The sequence below is a fragment of the Ailuropoda melanoleuca genome, chromosome 11 (assembly GCF_002007445.2).
Source record: "Ailuropoda melanoleuca isolate Jingjing chromosome 11, ASM200744v2, whole genome shotgun sequence".
Lineage (NCBI taxonomy): Eukaryota > Metazoa > Chordata > Mammalia > Carnivora > Ursidae > Ailuropoda > Ailuropoda melanoleuca.
In genome coordinates, this window is record NC_048228.1 from 14870398 (window position 1) to 14886471 (window position 16074).

General features: G+C 37.3%; 1 protein-coding gene across 8 annotated transcripts in view; it reads right to left on the minus strand.

Annotated features, from left to right (window-relative positions):
• NDST3 (N-deacetylase and N-sulfotransferase 3) overlaps window positions 1–16074 on the minus strand; it is a 190403-nt gene that overhangs the window by 141434 nt on the left and 32895 nt on the right. The window lies entirely within an intron of this gene.

Genomic DNA, 16074 nt, shown 5'->3' on the forward strand with positions numbered 1-16074 from the left:
TTTAAGATACTTGCTTTTAGAAGCAAAGTAGAGAAGGGAGCAGAGGTGTAGGATTCCATAAAGGGGACTGGGGCATCTCAACCCACATATTACTTTTTCAGAATAAATTAGATTTCCTCTAATGGCTGCAGAGGTATGTTGGAAACTCCTTAAGTAGCATATCTGTTTTTCTTTTTTTTTAAATTATGTTTTTAAATTTTAATTCCAGTATAGTTAATATATAATATTAGTTGCAGGTGTACAAATAGTGATAACACTTTCACACATCACCCAGTGCTGTTTACGACAAGTATACTTCTTAATCCCCATCACCTATTTAATTCATCTCCCTAGCAACCTCCCCTCCAGTAACCATCAGTTTGTTCTCTAAGGTTAAGAGTCTGTTTCTTGGTTTGCCTCTCTCTTTCTTTTTCCTTTGTTCATCTGTTTTGTTTCTTAAATGCCACACATGAGTGAAATCATATGGTATTTGTCTTTCTCTGACAGACTTATTTCACTTAGCATCATACTCTGTAGCTCCACCCATCCCATTACAAATGGCAAGATTTCATTTTTTTATGGCTGACTAATATTCCCGTGTGTGTGTGTGTGTGTGTGTGTGTGTGTGTGTGTATACATGTACCACATCTTTATCCAGTGATCAGTTGATGGACATGGTCTGCTTTCTCAATTTGGCTATTGTAAATATTGCTGCTCTAAACATAGCAGAGTCCATATATCCCTTTGAACTAGTGTTTTTGTGCTTTTAGGGTAAATACCCAGTAGTGCAAGTGCTGGGTCGTAGCGTAGTTTAACTTTTAACTTTTTGAGGACCGTCCATACTGTTTTCCACAGTGGCTCCACCAATTTGCATTCCCACTAACAGTACAAGAAGTTTCCTCTTTCTCCATATCCTCGCCAACATTTTTTTGTTTTTGTTTTTGATTTTAGCCATTCTGACAAGTGTGAGGTGGTATCATTGTAGTTTTAATTTGCATTTCCCTGATGATGACTGATGTTGAGCATTTTTTCATATGTCTGTTGACCATATGGATGTCTTTTTTGGAGAAATGTCTGTTCATATCTTCTGCCCATTTTTAATTGGATTATTTGTTTTTTGGGTATCGGGTTGTATCAGTTCTTTGCAGCTATATTCATCAGGGATATTGGCCTGTAGTTATTTGTATCTGTGGTATTGGTTGTAATTTCTCTTCTCTCATTTATGGTTTTACTTATTTGGGTCCTTTCTCTGTTCTTCTTGAGAAGTCTGGGCAGAGGTTTATCAATTTTATTAATTTTTTCAAAAAATCAGCTCCTGGTTTCATTGATCTTTTCTGTTTTTGTTGTTGTTGTTTTTTAATTTCTATGTCATTTATTTCTGCTCTAATCTTTATTATTTCCTTCCTCCTGCTGGCTTTAGGCTTTGCTTGTTGTTCTTTTTCTATCTCCTTTAGGTGTATGGTTAGGTTGGTTGTTTATTTGAGATTTTTCTTGTTTCTTTTTTTTTTTTTAAAGATTTTATTTATTTATTTGACAGAGATAGAGACAGCCAGCGAGAGAGGGAACACAAGCAGGGGGAGTGGGAGAGGAAGAAGCAGGCTCATAGCAGAAGAGCCTGATGTGGGGCTCGATCCCATAACACCAGGATCATGCCCTGAGCCGAAGGCAGACCCTTAACCGCTGTGCCACCCAGGCGCCCCTAGATTTTTCTTGTTTCTTGATGTCGGCCTGTATTGCTATGTATTTCTCTCTTATGACTACTTTTGCTGCACCCCAAAGGCTTCAGACTGCTGTGTTTTCATTTTCGTTTCCATGTACTTTTTGATTTCTTCTTTGATTTGTTGGTTGACCTAGTCATTGATTAGTAGCTCTTGCTTCAGTGAGGGGTAAATGGGGCTCAGACAGACCTCTGAGTGCTTCATGTAATAAGGTCAAGTTTGGTCCAATGAAGAACCTCTTAGTGTGGCTTTAGATCAGATTATGGATCCTTTTTGGAAGGGACTGAAATGCTTTATGACTTTTTTTTTTTTTTTTTTTAATGAAAGCTGGAGTAAAGACACAGGTGTATACTTGGCCTAGCAAATTTAGTCTGCTGGAACCTAACTGTAAATGCAGAAATAAGAAAAATGCCTATGAAATCCAAACAGCTCCCCAGAAGCAAGTATTAAAGTTACTGAACTTATTCTTTAAGAAAGGGTTTCATGCTCTCATTTGGAATCACTTTATTTTATATATAGGTCTACAAGCTTTGTGATCTGGTTTCCAAAAATATAGCAGATTAGATAAGTTAGTCTACAGAAACTGATCACAAGAAAAGATGCTAAAGAACTTAATGGAAGAATTAGGCAGAAAAAGTGTAAATCAACACAAAAACTAAATATATACACATATTAGGGTGGCGGCAAATGGCCGAGTGTACTACCATAGCCTCTGAAGCTTCACTGCTCTATAATCCAATCACTGATGATCAGTAAAAATGAATATGATAAAGCTGAAAAGGTAAAAGTTGTGCCATTGAGTTACTTAATCAACTCATTAATTGAGTAGACATTGATTGAGTACCTACTATGTGTCAGGCCCTTTGTTAGTTGCTAGGATAATCAAATCAGACCCATCACTCAGTGATAAGATGTTTCAAGAAGAAAATGCGATCTCTGAGAAAAGTTTTTTGTTCTCTAAAGTGGTAAACAATATATGAAAATATTAATATACTCTAAGTTTTCTGGAAGATGGTTTAATAGTCAAATGCCAGTATTGAATGACTTAGCGATGAGTCAAACAATTTTAGGCATCGACTCATTCTTCCACTCAGGTCCAGCCCAAAGACCTTCTTACTGTTAGGGAAACACTCCAGAATTGTTCTTGCTTCTGGGCCCTTGCTCTTGGTGTTATGCCTCTCTTTCCCAGATCATTACATTTTTTAAAAATTTGCATTTCTTTTATGTCTCTGCTCAAATATTACCTTATCAGAGAGGCTTTTCCAGACCATTCTTATAAAATTGGCAACAACACACTTCCACTTCCTGAGGCCCAGACTTTCCCATCTTCTTTGCCATACATTACTTTCTCCACAGCATCTGTCAGTACCTAATATGTTATATTGTATACTTGTTTATTTTATTTATTCTTAAAAGATTTTATTTATTCATTTTAGAATGAGTGAGAGAGAGCATGAGCAGGGGGAGGGCCAGAGGGAGAAGCAGGCTCCCCACTGAGCAGGGAGTCTGATGCAGGGCTCAATCCCAGTATTTCAGGAACATGACCTAAGTCGAAAGCAGATGCTTAGCTGATTGAGCCACCCAGGTGCCCCCTGTATACTCGTTTATTTTTGTCTACTCCCACTGAACATAAGAAATTTGAGAGCAGGGACTTTGCCTGCCCCATTCACTGAAGACTGCCCAGTGCCTGGCACTCATAAAATTTGTTGAATGACTAAACAAATAAATCTATGCTTCTGAATTGGAATTTCAGGTAGTTGAGCCTAAAGCTGAAGTACAGTCCTGGAACTAAAAAAGTAACTAAAATTGAGAAAAATGAGTTCTTTAGACCAATCCAGCTTCTCTGGAACAGCAGTAAAACAAAAAGAATGGTGACTCTAAACATGCAAAGAGAGAAAAGGCCAGTCAACTTGAAGAGACCAGAAATAGAAATGGCCTAACATCTGACAAAGACTTCAAGCCAAGTCAAGCTACCAGAATAATTTACTATGACTTTCTGACAATATTCTAATTGGTAGGCTATTAAGAAAGATAATAATGTAGTTTCTGGAGGGAAGGTTCCAGGGCTTGAGTCCCAGCTCCAAGACACTGAGAAATTTTTCACCTTGGCAAATGCCTTTCCTGAGCCTCAATTCCCTTATTCTGAAAAAATAGGTGACAGTGCCTAACTCATAGGGTTATAAGTTCTGGATGATATTGTTTATGTAAAGCTTAGTGCCTTGAACATGATAATCACAATGAAATTTTAATACCTTATCCTAATTCTAAAAAGTATGTATAACATTAAAAGTGATGAACACTGGACATGAGTGGTTTAAAAAAAAGGAAAAAAAATGATAGGAATATAAAATGGAGTCAACTATAAAACAAATAGAAAAAATGAACAATTAATATATTTATTGGGCACTGATATTAGTTCTGTTTTGGCTGTAGTGCAGTGGACATGGTGGGGGAAGCATATTACTACAACTGGAAAAGGGGAAAGACCCCAGGAGTTCTTTCATGGAGATGGTCCTCTATTCCCTCAAGGAATGAAAGAAGTATTTGGCAACCAGATACCGACTGGAGAGTCCTCTGCTTGAGATAGAACTAAGAATGTATAATAAATTGTGATAATCACAGGGTAGAATCACAGAATGTTAGAGGTGGTAGATATTTTAGAGATTGCCAAACCTGGTATTTTGCACTGAAGCTTCTGTCTTTGAACAGGCGGATAAACATATAACTGCCTATCCCTTAAATTCCTGAGACTTTGCTCTATACATTGATATGGTTCCTATAAAGAAAAAGATTTCTTTGGAGTCTATGCTTAACTGAAAAATCCTAGGAGATTTTTCAAGAATTTACCTTGGTTTTAACAGAATATTTTTAATTGTTCACCAGTTAAATTATAAAAGCAAACCAAGGCAAACCAAGAAAAAATTATTTTTGTTAAATTGGTAAAATGTAATTCTGCTCATGTATATTATTTTAATTTCATCTCTTCCTTAGCTGATCCAATCATACCTTCTTGTAAAACTCTTGTATCTTACAAAACCTCTAGAATTTTGGCTGGGAATTATTCTCTACTAAAGAAGCCTCTTTTAATACTGGGACTAGGTCATAGATATTTGAAAATTACTTATGTCTGACTAATTTACCTAAAGGGAAGTATTTCCTTCCTTTCCTGAAATTTTTTTTTCCTTTTGAGTGAAAAAAGTTATGAAAAGTTATAGGATTTAAATAAATAATTAGATCAAAATCAGAAATAATGCTTGCAGATTTTAACATCAGGTTTTATAATATTTGTTAATGAGGGGCGCCTGGGTAGCGCAGTCGTTAAGCGTCTGCCTTCGGCTCAGGGCGTGATCCCGGCGTTCCCAGATCAAGTCCCACATCGGGCTCCTCCGCTGGGAGCCTGCTTCTTACTCCCCTGCTGTGTTCCCTCTCTCGCTGGCTGTCTCTCTGTCAAATAAATAAATAAATATATCTTTAAAAAATAATATTTGTTAATGAAATAAATGGCAGCTTGTTTGTATTGGTCTCTCAGTTTGCATGATTTAAAGCTTCTCTTGCAAATAGAAAGTTCGCTTGTCTATTTTAATTAATTAAAGGCCAAAGAACCCACAGCCAATTAACGTAGAGCTAAAAAGCCCATGACTGCTGACTTCATATTTATCCCCGTGGGCTTTAATAAGATGGCACGGTCCATTTTATTTTAGAATGTGCCTTTCAGTGGTTTATAAATGCCTCAAAAACTGATTTCTCAAAGCATATCTACACTTTAAATTAGATTTGCTCTCAAACTTTTGCTCACTGTTTAAAATATCTGACATTCACCTGATTGTGAAATGTGGAGTCAAATACAGGATGGCTCAGTACCCTAACGAAGTTCTCTCAGCAGGGCTGTGTTAGCTGTACAGGTGACGGAGAAGGTAGTGTAGGTATGAATTTGTGTTTGTGGCAGGTGGGCTCTTTCCATTGCTGCTCTACCCCTGTGCGCTTTTTCCTTTTAGGTGTGTTCTTTGAGCTACAACAGGGGTAGCCTTTATGTCCATGATGGACTTAGTTTGACATGTCCCTTCTTTTTTTGGCTAGACTTTTTCCCCTAGTTATCACTGCTTCTACCTTGTTCTCAAAGTTTGTCTTACTCTTCATTGCTGAGGATCAATAATGAGTTCCTAGTTACATGAAACCCTTTTTATTTTTAAATATATCACTTGTTATAAAATACTCTGTCATACGCCTCCTGTTTGGAAAGAAGGTGAAAATAGTCACCAGATGCTGATGTGTAATTGGCATGTGGGTTTCACATGTACACAGGCAAAGCACAGAATAGAAACTTCAGTGCTTTAGTTTTTGAAATCATTAAACAGAATATCGAAGATCACGTTTGCTAACATTGTGACTTCAGGCCATTCCCAGTATCTCTTCTAATAATAAATCCTAGACTTGATTTAAATTTTGAATTATAATTGGTAAGTTGACTCAAAAAACTGGGAAAAGATGCCGTTATTTTTTTTTTCCAGCTTTATTGAGGTTATTTTATTCTATTTAGGTCACCAAACAGTTGTTTGTCTCAGTTACCCAGTTCAGATGCAAATCAATGACCTAGATGGGAGTCCTCTTACTACTCCAGGAGGCTAGGGCAACATCTACTCAGTTCCCTCATGGGAAGTTCTTTTCTTTACAAATATAACTTCACATAAAACTAAAATTAAAGTGTAACCAGTGATAGAACAGCCTGGGTCCCCTATGTTCTACGTCACAGTCTGCCCATCACTAAAAAATATCACATATATCCCATTATTAAGGCAGAAAGGACTTACACATCAAGTTATTTGACCTATTTCTGCAAGACTGAATAAAAACTTTGAAAAAATGTTCTTTTCCCACAAATGCTTCCAATATTATGCATTTCAAATAAGAGCTACACTTGTTATTCCCTGAACCTATGGAAATAACTGCCTTAGTTGAGCAGACAACAGAGCCCTATCCTCACCCTTTGTCTTATGTGCCATCTAAAAGTGTCACAACACAGCCGACTGGCTAGCAGAGAGCCCGCATAGCCTGGACATGGAGGCTGTGACTTCCTACCTAAACTTCTCAACTAAGATTCAACTGAAGTGTCAAGGAAGTTACTACCCAGTTTGATATTTATTACTCTGTTTGAAAACATACACCGTAGGTTTTAAAAGTGGGTTTTGCAAAGTTAACTTGAATGCAAACATTTCAGAGATTAATAAAGCTATACAAAATTGACCAAAACCAAATTGCCATGTCTTTGTTTTAGAAGCTTGTTACGATGGATTGTGTAAAATTAACATTCCAAGAGACACTGTAAAGGCGCTGAGGAGACTGAGAGTTGAAATGTTCTTTCTTCAGGCAGCCTGGTGCTGTGAGGAGGCACAATGTGCAGCCAGTCAAACCCTGACTTCTCCTAATTTTGAATTCGTGGAGAACAATGCACATTTTTGATACTTTTGAGTTTCACATTTATTTGTATGTTGTGTTAGCTTGCTTGTTATTCTCAATTAAATACTCTTAAGATCAACACAGGGAAAAACTCATATTCTATTTTGACCATGGTTTTAGTAACTGCTGATAACCTTAAACATCAGCTTTCATCAGATTCTGAATAGTGATTATTTTGATAAAGAATGGCTTACAATGTTATTCTCAATTCCTTCATTGCCATTATTTTGATTCTTAATCTTTTTAAACTGGATACCACTGGGGCTTAACGTAGATGTCTATCATTTCTGTTATTTGACTGGTACTTTCACAGAAAATCCAAGTGGTGACTAAGGTTTTTGCCAACTGTTCTGCTTATTTTCAATTTCACTCTGAACAAGGATGGGAACTGAAACCAAAGAAAGAAAAAAAAAATTATGTAACAGTATAATTCTCTACCATCCCTAGTTTGGTGAGTTTCCCAGTACCTGAAAACATCCCATAGTCCAGTGTGTCTAACAACATCCCACAGATTCTACTTGGGGAATCCTATCCTAGTAGAGAACTGCTAAGGTCAGCCTGCCTTGCAGTAAAATTCAGGTTCAGAACTTGGAATTGTCTCTTGGGAGAAGTGTTATAAGTCTGTATTTGGCCTTAAGTACATATATTTTGTGTGTTGTCCTTTGTAACATAGAGAGAAAGCCTGGTATGCAAACTGGAAAAGAATCCTTAAAAAGTCATCTTTCTCAGAAACACAATAACTTATGCCTTTCAGAGACACAATCCCCTATTACCACCCCCCCCAATAATACAGGCCAAGTATGAACACTGGAGAAGCCCTGGGTTGGCAGCCAAAGTTCCAATTCTATTAGATGGCACTGAAATCCTAGGATAGACTGGAACCAATTAGGGTTATTCATGGCTGAGAGAAATCCTCCCATTCTGGGATATTATGACAAGGTGATGGTTGCATGAATCTGTGACTGTATGGGTGGGAGACTGGTGGTAAGAAAGGAAGGGAATATGGAATACAAAAGACCTTCTAGGATTCTCTTTATCTGGTAGAAAGAATTATGACTGTCTCAGCCTTCCCAGTGATCTTGCACAACAGCAGCCAACTCAGGGGTCCCAAGTTATCCCTGAAGAAAGGCAAGAGCTGCAGAAGCTCTAACAGAAATGGTGAGCTGGCCCTCCAAGCAGATACAAGTGCTTTAATGGAGCACTATATTTTGTGCTACCAAGAGAATGATGAGGATACTAGAAAGCTGTAATTCTAATTTTGAGACAAAAATAATGTAACTTAACATTTGTATTATTGCTTGTAATTCACAAAAAGCTTCCACATATCATCTCATCTGATCCTTACAACAACTCAAGAGAGGCAAGGCTTAAACTATTAATGTTACTTTACATTTAAGGAAACCAAAGCCTAGATAGGTTAAGTAACTTGCTTAAATCCACACAGTAAATAAGAGGCAGAATAGGGGATTTAAACCCATATCTCCATATGGTCTGAGCTGTCTTGTCTAGAAACAAGAAAACTAAAAATATCTTGACTAATATACTTTCCAAGTATGATATCTGATATAGACAAGTCTTTCAATTCTTTTTTTTTAGTATATAAAAAAAACCACCTTTCTGCCACAAACCATGCCTTTTAAATATTTCCACACTAATATTTTTGTATTAGTGTAGAAAGATAATGTGTCTTACTCATTTTATGTTTATTTCTTAATCTATATTCTCCCTCTCTCTGTCTCTGTATATATAAAATCTTGTGTTTATATGTATATACATATATATGTGTATGCATTACATATATATATGTAATCTCTCATGGGTATGAATTAACCTTTCATTTTTACGTTAAAAAAAGTATTTAAAGCATTTAAAATGGATTTAGTATTATTAGGCCAAGAGGTTTAGGCCAGACTGATGAAACTATAGCATTTATAAATTCACTCATTTACAGTAGAGAGCGTAGATTAAGGCTTGATATCCTGAGAGTTAAGGTCTTAAAAGCGCTCTATTGTGATTCTCCACAAGTAAGAATGACTTTCACGTTGACACTAAGTGTGATTTTCTGTCCTTAGGCCAAGCTGGTTGGCAGATTGCTTTTATGTAATTCTGTGAAGCTGGCAGGAGGTGACTCATAGACATAAATGCCTCTTTCAATAAGGAAGAAGGTGTCAGAGGGCGGGTGGGTGGTGTCTGAATGACTAAGTTTTAAGATGTTAGGGGTACTGAAAAAAAAACAGTTAAAATGAGGGTTTCTAGGGAGATGCACACATGAGAATCTCAGGATCATGTCAATGAATCAAAGGGAAGACTTTGAAAAGATCCTACTACATTATTTGAATCTTAGTGCTTATTTCATAACTCTATGCAAAGAGAAATCCCCAAAACTACTTGTAAGTTAAAAACAGCCCAGAGTTTAAATAAGTTCTAGGAATGAGACTTGATTCCAAGATGATAAATTGGAATATTAAGTACCCTGTGTGAAAGGGACAGAGGAGTTACGGGTATGAGAAAGTTATGAGGAAGTCACAGAATCTTTGAGGAATCGGCACAGTGGAGGAGAGAAGTACGTCTCTGTGAAAATAAAATGCCTATCACATTTAAGTAAAACAATGACACTTTCCTACAAATGGTAGGTACGGAATGGAATAAAAATTTCTATTGAAATCCTTGAACCGATTTCAGATAAACGCAAAGTAACAGTAAGGCCAAGTATCTAGGTGATAGTTCATAACAGCCAGTGTTCTCAGTACATACCCAGCGGAACAGATAAAGGCCAATATGGTCATTGAATTCCTAGGGAAAACTGACCAGGTTGACAAAATGAAATTCTCCATTCATGGCTTTGTGTTCTGGTTTTCTCATGAAGCTATTCTTATATATCTGTTGATTTTTTCCCCCCTAAAAATTTTAAAGGGGTCAGAGAAAAAAACAAAAAAAATCAAAAAACAAAGAGTGGAGCATATATGAAATTGTTAATAATAACCAAGAGTGATCAACATGAGCAAGGAGCCTGGACTCAACCATGTTATCAACAAAAGACTGCAACACTTTTTCACGCACCGTTACTCTACAGACTATGTTGGTCTGTTGGCTTCCTCTATGCTATAACATCAATTTATTATTTTCAGAGACTCCATGTTACTTTCAATTACAGCACCAGAACAATTTCTATCAGTACTTTTTTTTCTTTTCATGTCGGTTTAAAAACTATGTATTCTACTAATAGGCTTTTTCTTTCTTTTCTTTTTTTTAGTTTTCTTGATGTGATGAGTTTCTGAGTGAGCTGGAACCATTATTTCAGGGTACTTTTGATATGGTCTGCTCCTGCCAATAAAGTTTTCAGAAAATACAGAATCTTAATTCTGTAGCAAATCTAAGCAAACTTCATTCCAGTGTTCAGAAGCAATCATTATTCCCCCAGACTGATTTTTATATGAGTTGCTTTAAAGAATGTATAATCAATTTTCTGTGCAGAGTTGATAGGAAAGAAAATTCCTGTGGATCTAAGTAAAAAAAGGCATGATTTCACCTTTGATTGTTTTAGTGTAGCATTAAGAGTGTATCTTCTAAAGTGAAAAGTGAGTTTGTATGATTTATCTGAATGAGTGTTTTGTTATTATCGTAGGCTTACTATAATTTACTTTTATAATTTGTTAAATGAAATGGCTCTTGAAAAAGCCAACATACCACACAAGTGTTCATACTTGCATTTCTCGAAAATGTCATACTGTCATTAAGGTTCCTGAAGGAGATTTGAAAGCCACCAAAACTAGGAATCATATATTCAAAAGAGTAAGAAAAACATCGTAATTGAGCCTACAGATCTGGTAATAGACTTCAGTATAAACGGTGGCATTTGGGACACAAGTACACCTCAAACCTAACATATTGTGTGTATCATTGTCCCAAAGGACAGACAGTTGAGAGAAGTAAGATTGAATGGTTCAAAATTTAAAAGGCAGAGAATCAGATAGGGTTGGGCTCCTGTGCTTCCATTTACAAGCTGTACAACCTTGGGTCATGTCTGCGTCTCAGTCTACTCTTTTGTAAAATGATACCTTCTTTATGCGAATGCTATGGAGAATGACTGAAAATAGTACATGGAAGCACTAGATTAAATAACTGAAAACACATAATAAGTCTTTAAAAATGTTATTTCTTTACGTTTATCTTTACTTTTTCCTAATGAATGCTTACATAGTAACAAAAAGCAATCGGCACTCCCAAGGTACATTTGAAATCGGGTCCAACAGTGTTGGTTTTAGTAAAGTGGGTGTTTCAAGTACCTCTCATCAAAGTATACTTTTAGCCAATTCTAATTAAAGCAAACATTTATTGAGCAATGGGCATTTAATGTTTACTAGGCTCTGTGCTAAGGGTGGACAATCTCATTTAACCCATTGAACAACTTACTGTATTTTTTTTAGAAAGATTTATTTAAGATTTATTTACCTATTTAAGAGAGAGAGGGAGAGAGAGTACGAGCTGGGGAAGGTGCAGAGGGAGAGAAACCCAAGCAGACTCCCCGCTGAGCACGGAGCCCTACCAGGGCTTGATCTCACAGCCTATGAGACTATGACCCAAGAGATCACAAGCTGAGCGGAAACCAAGAGTAGGTCACTTAACCAACGGAGCCACCCAGGCGCCCCAACAACTCATCGTTGTGTTATCTCAATCTATTCATCTACTCACTGAATTAGGACTATTATTTAATCTGTTTTACAGATGAGGAAACTGAGGCACACGGAGGTTAAGTAAATTGATCAGAAATTAAAAACTGAATTTTAATGTATTTTAAAAAAAGGCATATGGGGTTTCCTTTGCAAGAGGACTGTGTGATTTTGGGATTACATGTTCATAGCACTAAATCTGTATTACCTTTCAAAGCTTATGTACATTAATGAGCTATAACACAATTCCATGAAGAAAAGCTGTGGTGGTATTGAAAGACAATTCTCCATAGTACTCTTGAATTCCTGCATGTCTTCAGAGAGGAAGCACTGACTGTCTTTGCTTTGTACAGTCTTTTCAAGGATGTTTGTAGAGCAAACAACCTTGTAAGACAGAGACAGTCCTCTTCAGAGCAAAGGGCAAGTTTGCTTACTTTTCAGTATAAAAAAGACTGTCTACCTCCGGGGCAAAGGTCATGCAAGCTTCCCACCCATTATAAAAGATTCATTTCCTTAGATTAGGGTTCCTCTTTGTTACGCAATCCACTGCATGTGCAGATATCACTCATCTGGAACTCTTGTCATCATTTTTCAGGAACTGGCATGTGGAGAACCAGCTCAAATGTGGATATTCTGGCTACTGCTATTGCTGTGAGTAATGAACTGCATTTTGTCAGCATCCGTGGAACTGTGGCAAGCTGACCTGTTAGCTTGCAAGTGGAGGTGAAATCTCAGACCCTTCACAGTTCTTAACATTTGGCAAAAGGAAAATTGTACACATGCATGGACAACAAAAGATCCAGTTTATTTAAGGTTTTATCTAAAGCAACTGCAAAAGGGTACAGGTGGGAAAAATAATTATCCCCAAAGGCTGTGCTTTATAATGGACCAGAGAAGCTCTGGGATAGGATTTTGTGTGTGTACATGGAAAAAAAAAAAAAAAAGTAGAGGGCATATTGCTTGAAACCATGGAAAACTAATAAATATACATGGCTGTAAACAGCTTTCTAAAGACAGGTACACTGTGCTGCACATGATTTATATGTTTGCTTCTGGCTTGAAAATGAGCATTTGTACTAGATTCACAAAAGCTGTTAAATTCTGAGGCTGAACACTGCAGGAAATGGTTTCCTGTCTATATTCTTACAAAGGCAATAAGCTGGTTTGTGACTTCATGCAACTATTATATCTGGCAAATTGGGTGGAGAAAGAAGGGTTAATTTACTGTGAGGTATAATTCGCTGTTAATAAACTGTAACAAGCATCAGTAAGTAAAGAAATGGTAGCTTAATGGGGATACAGCAAAGAGGCATTTTCTTTCTTTAAATGTACTTAATTAACACAGTTCATCCTCTGGGGGGCAGGAAATAATGAGACCGTAACAGCCCTTGCCTCTGGATTTTGCTAAGTCTGTATAAGGGCAACAAATTACTTCACATGTAGCAAATCCCTCCTGTTACATGTGAAAGATCTTGTCATACATCCATTTTAATTTAGAAATAAGTAAATCTATTTGTGAAAAACTAAACTGCACATTTTTATAACTCAATCTACTTTTGTAACTACAGATAACACAATCTACTACTTGCATTGTACATATTATTTAAAAATAAACTGCATTTTATATGCACATAATTGTGATGTGTACTGAGAATAATGGACGCAAAAGTGTAAAAATCTTCCATAAGATGTAGTATAATTTGTAGGAGATAAAAGGGAACCAACATGTAAATATCCAATGACTGCCAGGCACAACCTCATTTAGACTTCTTCAAACTTCACGAGGTAGATATTACCATTACCCCTGCTTTAAAGATGAGAAGACTGAGGTTCAGGTGGGTTAAGCAACTTGTTCAGTTCTCACAACTTGTGTGGACCCGAGTGTCAAGCACATGTTTGCTCAAGTCCAAGCCTCGTTATCTTTTCCCTTTACATCTATTCCTTGTGTGATAAAGACAGGTTCTTGGAAGATAGATTCATTTATTGTCCTGGATTCATATTATTCATCATAACTTCTTCAAATAATTAATCCAACAGGTATTTATTGAGAGAGCCTATGTGTATTACTCTGTGGTAGGGACAGTGAAGGACATTTAAAAATGCCACATAAACTTACTATGAGTCGTCTCTAATCTGATGGAAAAGCATATGTGTGAAATGTAAAATGGAGGGCAGTTTGTGATCCAGAACTTCAAATGAGACTTTCATGAATTAATTTAGGAAGAGGACATTCCCTAAAAATAAAGAATAGATAAAGAATTCATTCAGAGTCTCAGCCATTTCTGTGACATCTAAATATATCTCAGCTATGACCTTAATGATGAAGTGCCCCAGGGCTGGTTGTCTTTTATTCTCTTCTCTACTGTCTCTTCCTAGGTGATTTCATCCAGTGCTAGGGCTTTAAATACCATCAATATGCTAATGACTTTTCAATTTATATCTTTCCACCTGACTTCTCCCTGAACTCTAGGCTTGCATACCCAACTGCCTGCCCATCTCCACTTGGACACCTAAAAGGCATCATGCACCTAACAGGTCTATAAGAGAACTCTTGCTTTTTTCCCCCTTAGTAATAAGTAACACTATGAGACAGGCACTGTCCTAAATACTTTACATGTGTTTAATCATTGAATCCTTAGGGCACACCCATGAGGAAGCTGCTATGACAGTTCTAATTTTACATAAAAAGAAACTGAGGCACAGAGGCTAAGTAACTTGGCCGAGGCTGGTAACTGATGAAGATGGGATGTCATCTTAGTCTATGTCCACAGTGCATGCTGTCACCACCACAGCAGGATACTTCTTTCTGTGTCCCCCAACTCAGGGAATATGCCACTGACAGGCCACGACTTAAGAGATGTCCTTGGTTCTATTATTTCTTGAAGTTCCTCACATACCATTCACTAGCAAGTTCTTTCAGCTATATCTCCAAAATATATCTCAAACCTGCTATCTTTTCACCATCTATCTTACCATCATCACTTACCTGGTCTACGATGGCCACCTAGCTGGGTTCTCACCTTCCATTTTTTCTACAGTCCCCTCTCCATATGACAGCCAGTATGATTTTTTAACCTAAATCAGACCTTATCACTACCTTGCTAAAGATCTCCAATGGCTAGTCTCTGAAATTAGATAAATTCCAAACTCCTCTCCATGGCCTACTGGACCCCATGCCATCTCTCCCTGCTTGCCTTTCTGAACTAATCTCACCTTAGGCTCCTTCACATCTACTGTGCTCCACTCAGGGTGGCCTCCCTTTTCTCTCCCTTAACCACACTGAGCTGTTCCATAGGGTCTCTTTGTGTGGAACTCTCTCACCCCAGACCTTTGTATTCATAGTAGGCTGGTCTCTTCTTTCAAGTCTCAGCTCAAATGTTATATCAGAGAGGATTTCCCTACCCAGTGTCTCCAAGTCAGAACTCCCCTCTGCCTACCCCCAGCACCTTCCACCATTCTTGTGATCTCACTGAATACTTTTCGTTTTTTTCATAGCTCTCTCATCTCTACTCGAGGTTATTTTATTTGTGCGTTCGTTTTTGTTTATTGTCTGTTTCTTCTCATCAGAGAGGTAAGATGTATGCCAGTGTGAACTTGTCTGTCTGGGCCACCACTATATCACCAGCTCCTGCCAGAATGCCTGGCACACAGTAGACACCTATTAATATTTTTCAAGTGGATGAGAAAAAAATGGTCTCATTTTCTTCTAGTTGATCTTATACCTCTACGTTATTTAGAAGAACTAATTTTACTCATGTTAGAATTCTCTCTCAGTGCATGGTATGTTTATAATATTAACTGCTTAAATTTACTGAGGGCATCCTGGAATTAGGTATTTGGCAGACACAGTAGTTCTTACAGGTGACATACATGCTTTGAAGTTGGTATTGTTCTCATTTTACAAATATGGAAACCGATGGTGAGAGAGGTTAAGAAGATTGACCAGAGTTGCTCCAGTAGAGAGGGCAGAGCTGAGATATGGACTCAGGCTGATCTGTCTGACTTCAGCTCCCACGTTCTTTTCAGCAGATATGTGATGTTCAGCTATGCAGCTTGCAAGGAAAAGTAAATAATCAGAAAGATGAAATACCAGACAGCTTTCCAGTCTGTATAAATGTGAAAGCCAGGAGGAGAATGATTGAGGTCTACAAATGGATGAGGTTACAACAGAATGGTCATAGATTTTGTAAGAGCCAGGGGCTGGGAAATTTATTTTGAACTAAAAGTGAGCTTATGGGATGTATTACAATAGC